Source organism: Phoca vitulina, unplaced genomic scaffold, assembly GCF_004348235.1.
Source record: "Phoca vitulina isolate PV1807 unplaced genomic scaffold, GSC_HSeal_1.0 scaffold15, whole genome shotgun sequence".
NCBI lineage: Eukaryota > Metazoa > Chordata > Mammalia > Carnivora > Phocidae > Phoca > Phoca vitulina.
The window spans coordinates 22,535,533-22,541,532 of NW_022589718.1; positions in this window are offsets into that span (position 1 = coordinate 22,535,533).

The window sequence follows — 6,000 nt, forward strand, 5'->3', positions numbered from 1 at the left end:
TATAATTATTGAGTCAGCAAATATTTATCGAGTACCTACTAAATGCTTGGCACTTAGATAGTTGCTGGAGATAAAGCACCTACTCTCATGGAGTTTACACTGTACAAGTATGTATTATAAACACATTTAAAGCTCATAGGACAAATACGATCAATTTGGTTAAAATAAATAACATTTTTTATTTCATCTATGTACATACATAAAATAATTGTTCTAGCCCTTGCTCTTTTTCAAAGATTTATTTATTTATTAGAGAGAGAGAGTGAGAGTGCGCACGTGCATGCCTGGAGGGCAGGAGAGGGAGAGGGAGAGAGAAACTTAGGCAGACTCCACGCTGAGCACAGAGCCTGACCCGGGGCTTGATCTCACCACCCTGAGACTGTGACCTGAGCTGAAACTAAGAGTTAGAGGCTTAACTGACTGCACAACCCGGGGACCCCAGCCCTTGCTCTTTTTCAAATCTAAAACTGTTCTAGTTTTTATAATTAAACACAAGCATTAAAAAAACCCTGTTTTTTACATCAATTTTAAATGCAAGTAAAACTGTGTATTTGAAATTATTTTTATTGTAAATTTAAAAAAATTAGAAAGCCAAACCTTAAAGTTAAATCAAGAAGTTAGGGCTCAGATAAAGGAGGCTAGAGTTTGGATACTAGATTTAGAGAATGAAAATCTCAAATTTGGTGGATTAATTCAAGGATTATCACAGTGAATTTTTCAACAGATTTTATGAACCTGAATAAACAAAGGAAATGGTGTAGGTGAAGCAGGAGCTAAGAGAGACAGGGTTTAGAGGTTTCAAGGGCAAGATCTCAATTGAGATCCTAAAGATTTGAGTCCTCTTGACTCTGGTAGGATGTACCAGAATGAGGGGGAGAATAAGACATAGGGCTCCGTGTGGGATATGTTCAGTTCTAGATGATTTCAAGACATCATTAGAGGGGCACCTGAGTGGCTCACTTGGTTAAGCGTCTGCCTTCGGCTCAGGTCATGATCTCGGGGTTCTGGGATCGAGTCCCGCATCTGCTCCCTCTCTCTCTCCCTCTGCCTGCCGCTCCCCCTGCTTGTACTCTGTCAAATAAATAAACAAAATCTTAAAAAAAAAAAAAAAAAAAAAGACTTACTAGAAATAGCTGAGAATGGGAAAAAAGGACGGGGAGGAAGCAGACAGGTTGGGGTTTGAGATTTGGTTGGCACTTCACTTGCACACAAGGTAACTATGGGATGACCAAGGTCAGGCCCACAGAAAGAAGATACATCTTTTGGGGTAAAACCTACAAGAGAAGCCATTGAAGATAGAGGGGCAACAAAAGGATTAAAGAGAAAACAAGGCCTTGAGGGATAAAGCAAGCCGGGAAGTGAGTTTTATAAGGATAACATAATTAATGGGGTCATTGTGCAGGGTGGAGGGGATAGATGAAGGAAAATCAGCCACTAGTTGTGCCATCTGAGGCATGTGCTTTAGAAAGGCACATTCTGGAAGTGTTCTGAGAATAGAAAGTATTATGTTAGAAGTTAAATAGTAAGCTACCAGGGAAGACAGAAAGAAAGGAAAGTAGAAATATAGGTTATTATGAGGTCAAAATAGAAATGACCGAGGGAATGTTTGTTTCATACATTTCTTGCCAATCAGTTAGCTAAGTTAAAGTATCTTAACTTGAATGTGCTTTGTGGTGTATCAAGAGGCTTATAATTATTGAGATAATACTCCACACACTGTACACTAGTACTGTATTTAATGTGATTGTTCTCCTTGTTCAGTTGATTGAATAAATTCCTTTTTATTTTATTGAGCTGTTTAATTGCTCCATTATAATTCCTGTGTATTCCCCAAAAGACTAGTTTCCTTATGATAGAATACAATGCAATAGCCCACGGAGATAAGCAAAGCATAGGCATACTAACCTTCCTTTAGTAGAAATGTATTTGTTTTTGTGTTAAAATTAGATTGGATAGGGAGGCGAATTCTATTAAATTAAACCACAAGAACTTACATAAATATGGATGGAGGGAATGTTTGTGAGGTCACTTTCCAGTTGTGCGCTGAAATCTGAGAGGAGAGATGCTTTAGCAAAACTTCTTTTGGGAAGTGCCAGGAGGTGGCCTAAGCCATTACAGTGTCCTTGAACATCACAGTTCTTGGACAGCTTTGGGGCATTGGGTCCCTATGCCACTGAGCCCATATAACATAAAAGAAGGTACAATTTTGTCTATTGCTAGCTTTAAGAATCATATCTACAAGCTAGGAGGATCCTTTTTTAGCTGTATCTGAAGATGACCAAAGATTACCTAGTTGTTCTTTTTTTTTTTTTAACAATATAATTAAATCCGCAGTCTTTGAATGTGGGTGCAGGTCTTGCTGAATATCTCAAGATTATCTGTAAGAGTATCTGTAAGAAGAAAAAAAAAAGCTTACCCCCATATTCCTGACTTGAATGGATGTTAACTTTCTATTTTAGAGACAGAGCCTTAAGTTAATTTGGGGAAGATGACCAAAATCAAAGGGAAGCAAAGAAAACCAGTCTCACTTTCTATAATTGAAGGTGAAGTGAATACAATGTGAAAGCTAAAAACCATGAGGAGCAGTAGAAACTACTCTGTCAGCAGAACCAGAGGCCTTGTGTGCTCTCTTTTCACTTCCAGGAGTACATGGCTCATTAAGTGCTTCCCAAAGAGAAGGGGACAGACTGTTGCTGGGAAATATAAAGAGCTAGTAGTCCCTGCAGGCTAGCAGAACATGTCATTTACAAGAATGTACAAACCAGAAAGCATAGTCTCCTGAAATTGAAGAGTTGTCAGTCACCGTGTGTGTGTGTGTGTGTGTGTGTGTGTGTGTGTACATAAAATCTTAAATTAGGGAATCTCCAAAATAGAATAAACCAGCAAAACAAACAACAAATGTGAGATATATATATATATATATATATATATATATATATATATATATGAATGCTCTCTGCAGATAATGTCTTTTTTTTTTAATCAGAACCTTCATTTAGCCAGAGGTGTGCTACTAAATTAAATTTCTAAATTAGTTAAATTAACTAATTTTGTTGTTGCTGATGATGGTGGTCATTCAATACAAACTATTCCTCTAAAGAGGTGCAATCATTTGATTACAGTGGTCTGCTTCTTACTCTCCTATTTATTAAGAGGATTGTTCCCAGTATTTGCTCTGGTTGTTATTATTGTGATTTTTATCTTTGTGGAATCCAAGTTTTCACATCTATAAGGTTTTCTGATTTCTGGGCTTCAGTTTTTCTGTAACAAGATCAGGGATCTTTGGTCGATCTTCAATTTTGAAGTCATACTTGTGGTTAGATAGATTAGCCTGAGAATGCTTAAAGTTGACCCGCTCAGATATAAACTCAATACAACTTGTTTGCTTTTCTTATAGTGAATGAATAATACTGAATTCTTCAAAAGACAGTCCTTTATTCTTAAAAATTTGAGGAGTGTTACATATAAAGACTTTATGCAATATATACTTGAAAAGTAATCTGGAAAAATTTAAAGAGTCAGGAGTAAGTCTTAACCTCAATAAATCTTTATTCAAAACGGTATTTTTTTTAAAAAAGCAATCCTTGTGTGACCTTATCAAAGTTATCACCTAACATTTTCCTGTAAAAGTTCCTTGTGTATGTTTTCAGATATTCTCTAATCATTTAATCAGTTATTTTAAAATTTTTAAACGTAAATGGAATTACACTATATACAGGGTTCTGAAACTTGCCTTCCTCACTAAATAAATCTTGCCCAGCATTCTGTATGCATGCAAAGAGATCTACTTAATTCACTTTAATGGCTGCATAGCATTTATATTCTGAATGTTCCACATTAAGTTGAGCACGTCCCCTCTTGATGAACTCTTGGTTATTTTTACATTTTTTGTGACTATAAATAATTCTGTCTTAAATATCCTTCTATATTATATTTATGAACTTGACAAGGGTCTGTAGAGTATCTCTAGTTGTGGAATTAGTGAGGCCAAAGGAAAATTCTGATTTTAGAATCTAATTTTTAAAAAGTGTTGATATTTTACTCTCTTTGCAATTTTCTGGTATTTAAAGGTATATTCTCAAGAAGCTGTTAAATACATTTATTGGAATCAGTAAAATTTCATTTACAATCATTAGGTAATAATCTCTCATTTGAATAAAAAATAACATGAGTTTTGTGAATGCGGTAAAACATTTTATTATATACACCGATGATGAAATTACATCTCAATTTAATAGTAGGGCAACTATTAAACTTAATAGCAGGGCAACTAAATATTATATGGCTCCTAATGTGATATAATATAAAGTATAGTAAAACTTATAAAATGCACTTGGCAAAAATATTTACCCTATAACTAATGAAATCCTTCCATCTCATTTTCACATTACAGGAAATACAGGTGATAAAGGAACTTAAATGGTATCATGAGGAAACAATTAGACAAATCTAGAAGCTGGAACACAACAGCAACTGGGCAAAATTCTTCAATATGTCAATATGATTTTAAAACAAAGAGGGAAGGATTCTTCTAGGTTAAAATATACCCTAAGAGACATAACAACAAAATGGGAAAGCTTGTCATTTATTATGTTTTGGTTTAAACAAATATCTCTTGTGCCAGAAAACAAAGACATGCTCAAAAACCAAGGAGATAGGAGTCAACTTGAAAGCACTCTTGCTTGTGAAATTTGGGACAATTTTAACATCCAAATGAATAATGACAAAAATGTATTAGAAAAAGTTAATAAAATGGGTCGCTCAGTAGGTTAAGCGTCTGACTCTTGGTTTCGACTCAGATCATGACCTCATGGGTCCTGAGATGGCAGCCCCATGTGGAACCCTGCATCAGGGTCCATGCTCAGTGGGGAGTCTGCTTGAAGATTCTCTCCCTCTGCCCCTCCCCCCACTCGCAGGCATGGGCACGCGTGCGCGCGCTCTCTCTCTAAAATAAATAAATCTTAGGAAAAAAAAGAAAAAGTGAATAAAATAAATTCAAATCAAGGGGATTAAGATATACAAACTCCTCGTTATAAAATAAGTCATGGAGATAAAAAGTACAGCATAGGGAATATAGTCAGTAATATTGTAATAATGTTTTGTGACAGATGGTGACTACACTTATCATCGAGCACTGAGTAATGTATAGAATTGTTCAATCACTATGTTGTACACCTGCAATTAATATAACTTGTATATTAATTAATTTATTAAGGTATAAATTAATTATACTTACATTTAAAAATAAATAAATTAAATAAATTAAAAATTAATGAGTCCACTCTGGCAGAAAAACATTTTTTTTTAAAGATTTATTTATTTATTTTAGAGAGAGAGAGAGAGAGCACACATGATGGGGGCAGAGGGAGAGGGAGAGAGGGAATCTCAAGCAGACTCCTGGCTGAGCACAGAGCCCAGCACCAGGCTCAGGCTCACAAGCTTGAGATCATGACCTGAGCTGAAATCAAGAGCCAGTGGCTTAACTGACTGAGCCACCCAGGCACCCCGAAAAAAAAATTTTTTTTTAAAGATTTTATTTATTTATTTGACAGAGAGAATGAGAGAGAGAGCACATGAGGGGGGGGGGGGTCAGAGGGAGAAGCAGACTCCCTGCCGAGCAGGGAGCCCGATGCGGGACTCGATCCAGGGACTCCAGGATCATGACCTGAGCTGAAGGCAGTCGCTTAACCAACTGAGCCACCCAGGTGCCCCCCCAAAAAATTGTTTTTAAATAGGAAGAGGGAAAAGAGTTCTCTTTTGAAGAAAAATTCCAACTAATATATACTTTTTAACTACCATATTATAACTACTATCATAATAATTTAATGATGATCCTCACAAGGATCATCAATGAGCTAAAACCAATGAGTGAAAGATTACTGGGGAACATGAGAGTCACCTGGTATCAAATTATCAGCCAAAAGATAGCTTATTAATTACAAAGATAAAAGAATAGTTTTCAATGATGAAATCTGGAAGACACCATTTTAACCGAATAGT